Raw genomic sequence first — 12,418 nt, forward strand, 5'->3', positions numbered from 1 at the left:
TAATATACAAGTAGCGTCATGTCACAACTGAGTATACAAGAGAAGGGAGGCGCCTCTAAGTGTAGCAATATGGATATATTTAATGACGGTACAACATTTAGCATTGTCTTTTTTTATCAGATGGAAATTTCCTGGCTCTGTTACGCAGAGCATGCAAAAAACTCACAATAGAATAGCTGTAAATCATACAGGCTGAAAGCGGTTGTGAGCTTCGCTAATCATTTTTTTTAAATGGCCACCTGCAGCGTTATGTTATAATGTTTTAGTATGCACCTCATACTAGCACATTAAGGCCCCTTTCACACTTGTGCTACTCCAAAGCCGCGCAATTTTGCGGCCACGATTTTGACAAGACAGTCATTCGAATGTGGATCCACTTTGCCCTCGGACTTGAAGTACAACTTCAATGAGCAGGGACGCGACTTTGATCCCCTAATAATTAGGGGGAACTCTATGGCAATTAATAAAAAAAAAACTGCATGGGTTCCCCCTTCATGAGCATACCAGGCCCTTCAGTCTGGTATGGATTTTAAGGGGAACCCCCCACGCCGAAAAAAACGACATGGGGTCCCCCCAAAATCCATACCAGACCCTTATCTGAGCATACAGCCCAGCAGGTCAGGAAAGGGGGTGGGGACGAGTAAGCACCCCCCTGAACCGTACCAGGCCGCATGCCCTCAACATGGGGGGTGGGTGCCCCTCCACCCCAAAGCATGTTGTCCCCATGTTGATGAGGACAAGGGCCCCTTCCCGACAACCCTGGCTGTTGTTTGTTGGGGTTAGTGGGTGGGGGCTTATCGGAATCTGGGAGCCCCCTTTAATAAGGGGTTCCCCAGATCCCGGCCCCCCACCCTATGTGAATGAGTATGGAGTACATTGTACCCCTACCCGGTTTACACTGTGGGGCATTACACTGTTTTTTTCAGTCATTTATTAGGCAGCTCCGGGGGTCTCTTCCGACTTCAGGGGTCTCTTCCGCCTTCTTCTCCTCTCTCCGGCCTCTTCTCTGCACTCTCTGGTCGTCTTCTGACGGGTTATTCTGCTCTTTTGCTCACTCTTTTGCTAGCTCTTGGAATTGGGCCAACTCAGTCCGCACTTTAGTCTCTAATAAAAAACTAGCATCTGTTTTGACTTCATTGACATTAGCAAAACCTGGCACCTGTTCTGCCCTAACTGGATTTGCTGCCTATATGAACCACCCCCAGCCTGACAAGAGTTAACAAAACATTTTGTCACTTAGCCAGACTTAATAAGTTCCTAATCATAGCTTCTATTTTTAAAAACATGTGCGGTTTATACTGTACTAAGGAACAAAGAGGGGGTATAGGTGTCCCATTGGAATTAAGCCAAACAAACCTAGGTCTCACCACATCCCTGAATTAGAACAAATATGTGTACCCCAAAATTGGGGTTGTGTTTCCTCGGTGGGACTTTTAGATTGGGAGACTGGTTGTAAATATAGTGAAAAATTGATTGGTAAACAATGATATTGTCACAAAGTATCACATTTTATTCAGTGTTGTTAAGGTGAACAACACATCAAGGCCAAAGTTACAAAATGTAGTAAAAGCATCAAATATGACCAAGAAAAGGGGCAAGCAAATCCGGGCATACAGAGGTCAAACAACTTTAAACATCAAAAATTACAAGGATAATAACAAAACATAGAAAACAATATATAATAGCGACAAAAAATTGCGTATAGAAAACGCCCCCTAAGAAAGCTGTCTATTGCAGTAAAGACAGACGTGCCAACGTTTCGAGGCTTATATAGGGTGGAGCCTCTTCATCAGAGCGAGGGTCAAGCAAGGTTGTTGCGGTATAATGTTAAAACGCAAGAAACATAGGTCATCTGCTGAAAATATTAGAATGAACTTGAAGTGCCTTTCCTATAGTGAGACATGTAAATCGAATACTCTACATACTGGAGAACCCAGATAATGCGACAATTGGAATAAAGATGCTTAGTATGAAAGGAAGAGGGCTCACAATGATAGCCAATTCTGTGAACTAAGTTCAATCCCAATAAAGATGCAGAGACCTATTAAATAGGAAGCCCTCCTGGCGGTACAAGGATATCAGCTGGGTGGTTGCCTTGTTATCAAACAGGCTGGATATTCAAAAGAGGAGAAGAAGATGGCAGTAATTCTATAGCTGGTGTGCCCCTGATGATGTCATTACGACGAAACGATCGTCGGGCAGACACACTCGCATTGTGCATGCGCTAACGGCCTTAGGCGGTCTGATATTCATACGGAGCTTTTTATCCTTGCAAGGACTTTTGTATCACTGTCTATGAATGAGAGTATTTTAAGCTGTTTCATTTTTATATATTTTTTAAATAAACCCTCTCGTTTTTTTACGCTTACACTATGGGATTGTCACTCTCTTTTTCCCCACATGGTGTTTGATAAACACACGCTCACATACATCTATGCAAGTTCCATTTGGAAGCAGTGGTTAACCCTATGAGGAGCTGTGGATTCTACCATCTAATCTGTGGAGAGATCCGGATCCGTTCCTGACACCCCAAAGGATCAGAATTTCCTGCTATGCCTGTTTAGACTCTTCCTGAAAAGGATTAGTCACATGCTTTCTGGTAAGCCTTTATTTCTACTGGTGTTTGGCTACTGATGTCTGAAATCTCCCTCCTTTCTCACCTGTGGATCTCCTAATTGGACTTTCATTGTTTGCATCATTTCATCACCTGCATTGGAAGGGGCTAATAACTCCCAGTTTTTTTCTGTGAACTTCCAGCTTTTTTCTGTGGACTCTTTTTGTTTTGCACCTCATATGCTGAATTGGTCACTTTATTTTACACTGTTTATTCATCTGTTGATATTTATAAGTAATTTATGCTCAGTGCCATAATGATTGGCACAGTGTTATCACAACCTATGCATTTATAGCTTTTGGGTATTCACATATTGAATTAAGTTTCAAAAGATTGTTACCACCTATAGATTAACATTGTTTACACCTGTTGCTTTAGATACTTATGTGGTATATGCTGTCCAGCGCTACACTGTTTTTGCACATTTTTCTTTACACTTTATATCTAAGTTGTAGTGTTTAGCAGCAGGACATCCTTCTCAGGACCCTCTTAATTGTTTTATCAACATACATTTCTTACTAAGGGCAAATTATTCCCATTCCCTTTTCCCTTTCTTTTACACAATTCTATAGCTGTGAGGCCTCGTACTCACGACCAAACATGTCTGCTGAAACTGGTCCGCGGACCAGTTTCAGCGGACATGTTCGTTCGTGTGTAGGCAGTAACGTACAGAATTCCAGCAAACAATCGTCGGCCAGACCGTTTTCCAACGAACAACTGTTTCCTGGTCTTGCTTTAAAACAGTCTGCTGGAATCGTGTCCGTCAGACATGTTCGGTCGTCTGTACACAAAAGCAGCGTACAAAAACCCCGCGCATGCTCAGTCCAAATGAGGAGACGGGAGCGCTCGTTCAGGTAAAACTCGCGTTTCTTTGGGATATGGCACATTCGTCATTAGAAACCTTTTATTCTAGCAAGAGAACAATGTCTTAAAAAGGCGCACTAAACCACATTTTAAAGCCTCGTTTGATTAATTCTTCTCTTGCTAGAATAACCCCGTTCTCTTGCTGATGCAATTTCAATAGAGTTGTCCCATACTGAAATGTCACATTTCTTGCTTGTGATGTAATCCTTTAATAATGTTTTCTATGCCAGACGTGTGTTTTGGTTGGTGGTCCTCCATAATTTAGAGTAGTCATTTTTGTAAAGGAATGTGCATTTTTTTAATTTCTTTTTTTGTTTCTAGTTATGTCACCATTTAAACTAATTTTTTTTTACATGTATTTTTAAATTTTTTTATTTTTTTTGGTGTTTCATTAGAGAATATTAAACCATGTTGGCACACCAAATGTCCCCCCCCCCCCCAAGGAGTGTGTCCTTTGTAAATTACCCATTGTATATTTATTAAAGGTTTGCTGCCTAATAATCCCCACAGTATATCAAACAATAGACATGTTTTCAAATGAAAGCAAAAGGCCTTTTATTCAGGCAAATGTCATCACAAAAAATAAAAAGAACGGCAGCACTAGAATAGATAGCAAACTATATGCAAACTTGCATTTCCAACATGGTGAAGGATAAACTTCCAAGCCTCAGGAGCCAAACACAAAAATATGAAGCAGCAGCACACAAACAAAGGAACCCAAACTGTGGTAGTACAAACAAGATGTCCTTTATGTGGAAGGAAATGGAAGGCAGAAAATCAACGTTTCCTCCTCTTTCCAGCCTTCCCTCCAGGCAGCCTTCCAGCGGATCGAACACGGGGTCTTGCAGGTGGGGTTGATGTGGCAGCAGGAGGATGGTGTTCCGCAAGCCGGGCCGGGTCACATAGCCCAGTGTCTGGGGTCAGCAGGCCCCTCTGCATCCACCAAAGGACCTGGTTCATCAGGGCCTTTGCCAGTCTTCTCTGGTCCTCCTCCCCTTCATTTAAATCATGGGCCAATGAGGCACTGAAGGCCTCTGTGGGGTTGAGGGGGGCCCTCATGATGGCGCTTGCCTCCTGGATCATGCGGAGGCTTGCCTCCTCCACAGGCCTCAACTGCCTCCTTCGGCCTGATGGCCTCACCTGGGGGGGAGAAGACTGGCTGGTGGTGGTTCTCCTGGCCGGGTGGACCTGCTGCAGGCCACTGGGCCCAGCCTCCTCCTGGCTGCCACTGACCCCGGCCTCCTCCTGGCTGCCACTGACCCCGGCCTCCTCCTGGCTGCCACTGACCCCGGCCTCCTCCTGGCTGCCACTGACCCCGGCCTCCTCCTGGCTGACAGACACCTGAGGATCTGCCACCTCCTGGCTGATCTCTTCTTCCTGTGTGTAAAAAAAAAGAATTTTTTTACAATTTCGCTAAATAAAACCACACTCATTTTCATGTTTTTCGTTCAGTATTTTCTGTTCATTATTACTTGAATACACTCTACTTCTGACCCCTGCAGTTGTCATCCCTGACACCTATTTGTCTGTACACCTTTTTGTTTGCTTTTTTCCAGCTTGGTTTTTTTTTTACAATATCTAATCATTAATCCACCAAGAATTATTTACGCCATAAATATAGAGGAAACTACTATACCTCCTCATCGAAGGGTGGCAGATCTGCATCTCTGTCAGCCAGGCCCTCTTCCTCCGACTCTGCAGGGCTGTGGTCATCTGGGGAATGTCCGCTGGAAGGTAGCATGGAGGAAAGGTTGGAAGAAAGACTGGACATCGTTTTCCTGCCTTCCATTTCGTCCCGCAAAAAAGCCATCTGTTTATAATACCACAGTTTGGGTTCCTTTGCTTGTCTTGCTGCTGCTCCCGATTTTTTGATTTTATTAGCTTTGTATGCTCTCCTGTATGTGCTTCTGAGGTTGGCAAGTTTATCCTTCACCATGTTGGCAGTGCATCCTGGCACCCAAGTTTGCATATAATTTGCTAGCTCTTCTAGTGCTGCCGCTCGTACCTCTTTATTGCAATATAACGAGTGTTTTGAATTCCACAGGATGGGCGTGTCCTGGTATTTTTGAAGTAAGGCCTCTATAGATTCCTTGCTTTGTAGGAGGTCCATTGCAATTTTTGAAAAATTATATTTCTTTTTGAGTCTAGATTACAAAAACATAAACCACAGAAAAATAAATATTCCAAAGGATCAGCGTTGACCTTGATCTAATATGTGTCTTCAAATTTATTACCTATATCTAATTCCAAACACAGTCTCTCTTGTTTAAACAATGATTGGCAGCTCGGCCGCATTGCTTGTACCAAACATTGATTTGCTAGATGCAGAGCCATTGTTCACATTGCAGTAAATATTTTAAATATATTAAATTAAACAATGCTTACAAATGACAGTTTTCATCTAGGCACTCTTTCATGTGTAAATCTCATACCCCTGACAATGGATGACATAAAAGACACTTCCTAATGACCTCTGTACAACCAACACTTGAACAATACTTTGCCTGATCTGAATACACCATTCAAAAACTTGTCAATGAGGTACAGCATTGTTCACATCTCTATTTTGTGAGGTGTCCAAAAGCATTTGGATACCAAAATAACATTGTGGTACCCCATAGACAGAATAGCTTAAAAAGGGTGCAACCAACAGCCCAAACCCCCATCCCATGTGTCTACATTTTCAAGGCCTCTGCTGATCACATTTTTAATTTCCTTACCTTCCTGTCTCTCGCTCCTCGTTTCTCACGCTCGCCTAATTACCGCGTAAGATGCGTAATCACGGCGTAAACCTTTTAAACACTCCGCGTATTTATGAAACCCCGCCCTCGTCACCTTTGCGAGGCCCCTAATCAATGATTTTAGGAAATATGGCGTTAACTGTGTATGTTCTGGATGCGCTCGAAGATTCTCCGCGTAACGGACGTAAACACGTTGTTTGCATTCTCTACACTCCGCGTATGTATTAAACGCCGCCCTCTTCTCCGCCCATGGCGTAAGAATTCATCTTTTCCACGCCCATAATCTCTGTGGGAAAGGAAAGATGGCGATGTCACACGAGCGGGCACGATGCTCTCATGCCACAAGTGAAGGGACAGAGGCAGGGACGTCCCGATCAAGGAAAAGAAGATATAAAGCCACTAATATGCGGTTCCAGGAAATGGTGGAGTTAGTTTACATCATGCGAAAAAAGGACTATGATGGTGAATTAGGGCCATACAAGACCCCTAACCGCCGAAAGGCACATATTATGGACAAGGTGGCGAGGAGAATGCAGAGGATGTTTGGGATCACCAGGTCCAAGGAACAGCTGAGGAAACGATGGTCAGACTTAAAATTGAGGGAGCCACATCAGATGAAGAAAATACTTAAAATTCTGCGTAAAAGTAAGTAAATATATATTGGGTTTGGGGGGGGGGGGGGTGGTGATTGTCTGCAATAATGTGTTGCCATGTATATTTCACCATCTGCCTCCTTGGCCTGCTTGTAATTTTAAAGACATGTTGTTATTTATTTTTTAGAACATAAATAACTACATATTTACAAACAGTGTTCTTAGTAAACAACGTAACATCACATAGTTTATCAGAAAGGCTCGGTTATTCCAGGAACAACACACCTGGACATGGCTCACTGGCCAAAAACTTTGTTTGTAAACATTGTGTAAAAGCTAGTTCTAGAAAAAAAAAGTATGAGAATGGGAAAGGCAAACAGGATTCATTCTAAAAACAGTGGTAATAAAGCAGATGTTTTCACATCTGCAATGCAGAGCACCTGTGTCTCCCCAAATCAAAAATGGGTTTTGGTAGGGTCTCCCAGAAATACAGTTTAGGGGGGACATCCATGTGTGTCACTTTGCTAAAAAGGGGCAGGATCAGAGCTTGCCATATAGAAGTAATTGCAAAATGTAGGTTTGGTGAAAGATAAAAGTAACTAAATGAAAGCATCTTCTAAGCAATGTGTGCGATTTATGCTCTCCAATATCTGTGTGCTGATGAGTCTACATTTTTTTTGGTTTATTTCAGGGGAAAGAAGTCGCCAGCATTTGGAGGAGGCAGAGAGGGCCAGACAAGGCCAAAATCTGCCATCTCAACATGTGGAGGAGGAGGAGGATGTGGAAGGAGAAGAGGATGTGGAAGGAGAGGAGAATGTGGAAGGAGAAGAGGATGTGGAAGGAGAGGAGGATGTGGAAGGAGAGGAGGATGTGGAAGGAGAGGAGGAAGGAAGAAAGGAGGAAGGAAGAGAGGAGGAAGAAGTAATTTTGGACTTAGAATTTATAGCAGATGAAGGGCAAGTGGCGGAAGAACAATTTGGCGAATTGAAAGAAGGTGGATTGATGGATGAAGGAGGAGTCCAAGATGATGGGGAAGTGGTGGAAGAAGGAGGAGTGATAGAAGATGATGGGGAGGTGGTGGAAGAAGGAGGAGTGATAGAAGATGTCGAAGAGGTGGAAAGGAGAAGCCCATCAGGTCAGTGTCACCCTAGCTTGATTCAAAAAAACATATGTAGATAGGCCTCATTGAAAAATAATATTGTAAATGCCATTTTTTTTTTTTGTTTTAGGGGAGGAGGATGGTGTGCCAATATTTTCACGTGCAAGTGCTGCTATAATTATTCAGCAGGTAATGGAGTGCAGCACTGAAATGCACAATATGCGTGAAAGGATGTTTCTCATGGAACAGAATGTAACAAATGTCCTTTTGGAATGCAGCACGGAAATGGACAATATGCGGCAAAGAATGATGGTCATCGAATCTAATTTTAAGAACATTATTGACATGATGGGCCGTGTCAAAGACTGAAACACCCCCCGCCCATCCCCCGCCCCCACAAACATTTTTACAGTTTGAATAATGAATACGCCAAAATTTGAAGATACACACACAGTGTGCCAACATGTGCTATCTGCCATCACAGAATATCTAATGTCTGTGCTTTGTGGGTCCAACCCCCTCCTCCATCCTCAAGTAGTTGAGAGGAAGGGTTTGCTCCCACAAAACACAGACATTGATCACCCATGATGTCAGATAGCACATGTGGCCATTTGTCTGTTGAACCAATGACATTTGGCGAGTTTGCACTGAATGTGTGTATCTTCCAATTTTGGCGTGTTCCAGTGTGAAAGCACACCATGACTGACTGCTGTTGTGAGTTTTTATATTTTTGGAATTGGATTTTGTTACTTTTTGACCATGTTGAACATTTTGGGATACTATAAAGTTTAGACCATAAAGAATAAACAACGCCAAAAAAATTTTTAAATATATATATAGAATTATAAATCTCTCTAATCACTGAATTTAGTGAAGTAGAGATTTGACTCCAAATTCTCACCAAAAAATTTTCTTTTAGAAAAACACACCAAAAACAACAAAAATGGTTACAAAATTATTGTTTTTTGTGCCTAAAAAATATGGCCAAAACTAAATTTAAGGCGGTAAACACCCCACCAAATATAATCTATATATATATATATATGTAAACAATAAATCTAACTATATTTGAGGAGAAAAAAAGTGAACTTGTTAATAAATGTATAATCTGCATAATATTTTTGGTTGAATTACCTGAAAAAAAAAAAAAAATTTAAAAAATTTTGAAGACTCCTAAGTACAAAAGCAGGGAGTAATGAAAAAAATCCAAAATTTTTTTGGGGTCATGAACAAGCAAAAATAAAAAAAAATTGACCTCAACATTTACAAATGGAGTTGCTTCTTATTTCTAGACTCAATACCCTGTTTGTAGATGAGTGAATACTGTGCAAAATGTGGTTAGTTACTAAAAGTGGAGAAATCAATTATGCATTACAATTGAAGAAGTTAGTTAGAGAACCAGGAAGACAGAAAAAGAGAAAAAGCATTAATGACAAACAACTGTATAAAGTCCAATGGTCTAATTATTTATTATTTTTTAGAATATTCCTTTCTTTGGGGGCCGAATTAGAAAGAAATATGATCTGGCATAGCAATGGCCCCCCGACCCATGAAGTACTCAACATATTTGTCGCGTACCTCACGAGCTGATTGGGGGGCCAAGCCAGCGCGACCAGTGTCCAGCCCGGGAAGGGGATCTGAGGGTAGTCTTGCCTCAGAACCGATGTCGGGTAGGTACGTCTGGGAGTGCCTGCGTAAAAAGTTGTGCAAAATGCAGCAGGCAAATACAACGGTGTCCAATTTATATTCCGCCAGATGTATCGATGTCCTGAACAGGCGGAACCGGTTGGTGAGTATCCCAAAGGCATTCTCGACTACCCTCCGAGCCCTGGCCAACCGAAAATTAAACACACTCCTCTCTGAGGTGAGGGTCCTCTGGGGAAAAGGCCGCATGAGGTGAGGACCAAGCCCGAAAGCCTCGTCCGCTAGGAACACAAACGGAAGTCCTTCCACATTATCTTCATCTGGTGGCAATGCCAGACCACCAGCTTGGAGACGATCATAGAAATCAGTCCGTGCGAACACTCCCCCATCAGACATCCGGCCGTTCTTCCCCACGTCCACATATAGAAACTCATAATGTGCCGACACCACCGCCATCAACACAATACTATGATAACCCTTGTAATTATAATAGTAGGACCCCGAGCGGGGTGGGGGCACAATGCGGACGTGTTTCCCATCTATTGCTCCACCGCAGTTTGGAAAATCACACCGCTGGGCAAATTGGGAAGCCACAGACTGCCATTCCTGTGGTGTGGAGGGTAGCTGTGGGGACAAACAAAATTAGAGATTTAGTACTTTGTAACAAATACATCCTACAAGCATCCTTGTGACAGTTCACAGTATTAAAATTGCATTAGAAAAATGTGCATGGACAATTTGGGAAATGAAATATATAGGGCCACTTCATTAAGAGACTCCACAGCCCTCTGATGGGGACAATAAAAGTTTGAAGGGGGGGGGGGGGGGGGGGGGAAACAAAAACCAAAAAGTCCTGTTTGAAAAAATGGCAAGGTGGGTTTGTCCCTAGGATAGCATGCTGGACAGGTTAATATTGGGTAAGGGACAAATATGCAGGTAGGCCAAGAATAAAACATGTAAAGCTGATATCAACATGCATAGGGAGAAAAGCTAACGTTAGTTAAACACACAGCATATCTGGGAAAATAAAAATAAAGTTAGTTGGCCACATTATTAGAGCCAGGAAACTTACCTTAATATACTCCTCATGCATAACTTTGATGATGGCAGCACACGTGTCCGGTATGATGACCCCAAGCGCCTGCGGAGAGATGCCTGTCGAGAACTTGAGGTCCTGCAGGCTCCTCCCAGTCGCCAGGTACCGCAACGTGGCAATAAGCCTCTGCTCGGCCGTGATGGCTTGGCGCATCACAGTGTCCTGCCTCGTGATATAGGGGGACAGAAGATCCAGCAGACGGTTGAATACGGGGTCCGTCATGCGGAGAAAATTCCTAAAGTCATTAGGATTATTCTCCTGGAGTTCCCTAAGCAGAGGCATATGTGAGAACTGGTCACGCTGGCGCAACCAATTCTTGGTCCAGAAACGCCTCCGCCCCCTGTTTCTGGCCAAAGTACTGGACAAATGAACATATCCAGCAGCCATCCCATAAACAGCACCAACTCGCGAAAATTGACGCTGCTGCTCCATCATGGCTTCAAACCGGCCGGCTGGTCAGTCAAGAACACACTGAAACAGAAAGCACTCGCAAATCCAGCACTACCTGCGACAAACGCGTGACAAACAGATACGAGCGCACAGGATGCAACTGCTAAAGCAGAAACAACCTGCTTGCCTATAGCCGAATGACAACTACGTTACCGCAAGCACACGCACTGAACCCGTGAATACACGCTGTCAAAGCCTGGAGACCGAGAAGCGCGAATCAGCTCTAACCAAACCTTCACTAACACGAGCAAACACGTAACTAGCAAAAGAGGAACAGAGGGCGGCGCCATTAACTTTGGTCTTCCCCTTTATAGTGACGTCGTACGTAGTTTACGTGCACGCGTTCCGGTACGACGGGAATTTGGTCCGCTGGTGTGTACACGCCAGCGGAACAAAACACAAATCAGCCTTGTACGCCGGAAACTGTCGGGCAGACAGTTTCCAGCGCACAGATCCGGTCGTGAGTACAAGGCCTTAGAAGAATCTGATCCTCTCCTTGTGAGTGCCAGAGGAAGACTATTGTGAGCCATTGTGAGCCCTCTTCCTTTCATACCAGGCATCTTTATTCCAATTGTCGCATTATCTGGGTTCTCCAGTATGTAGAGTATTCGATTTACATGTCTCAATATGGGAAAGGCACTTCAAGTTCATTCTAATATTTTCAGCAGATGACCTATGTTTCTCGCGTTTTAAGATTATACCGCGACAACCTTGCTTGACCCTCGCTCTGATGAAGAGGCTCCACCCTATATAAGCCTCGAAACGTTGGCACGTCTGTCTTTACTGCAATAGACAGCTTTCTTAGGGGGTGTTTTCTATACGCAATTGTTTGTCGCTATTATATATTGTTTTCTATGTTTTGTTATTATCCTTGTAATTTTTGATGTTTAAAGTTGTTTGACCTCTGTATGCCCGGATTTGCTTGCCCCTTTTCTTGGTCATATTGGATGCTTTTACTACATTTTGTAACTTTGGCCTTGATGTGTTGTTCACCTTAACAACACTGAATAAAATTTGATACTTTGTGACAATATCATTGTTTACCAATCAATTTTTAACTTTATTTACAACCAGTCTCCCAATCTAAAAGTCCCACCGAGGAAACACAACCCCAATTTTGGGGTACACATATTTATACTGTACTAAGGTACCTTTCACACTTCTCCCCTGAGGTTTCCCTGCAGCGCAGTACATTTGCGGTTTTCCTGCTGGTTACTCGTGCTTTGCCATAGACTTTTTCTGAAAGTGCACCAAAAGTCCTGCATGCTGCCTCTTTGATGCACCTTCAGAAAACTGCTAGCACTAGCAGATAGCAGA

The sequence above is a fragment of the Rana temporaria genome, chromosome 6 (genome assembly GCF_905171775.1).
Source record: "Rana temporaria chromosome 6, aRanTem1.1, whole genome shotgun sequence".
Taxonomy (NCBI): domain Eukaryota; kingdom Metazoa; phylum Chordata; class Amphibia; order Anura; family Ranidae; genus Rana; species Rana temporaria.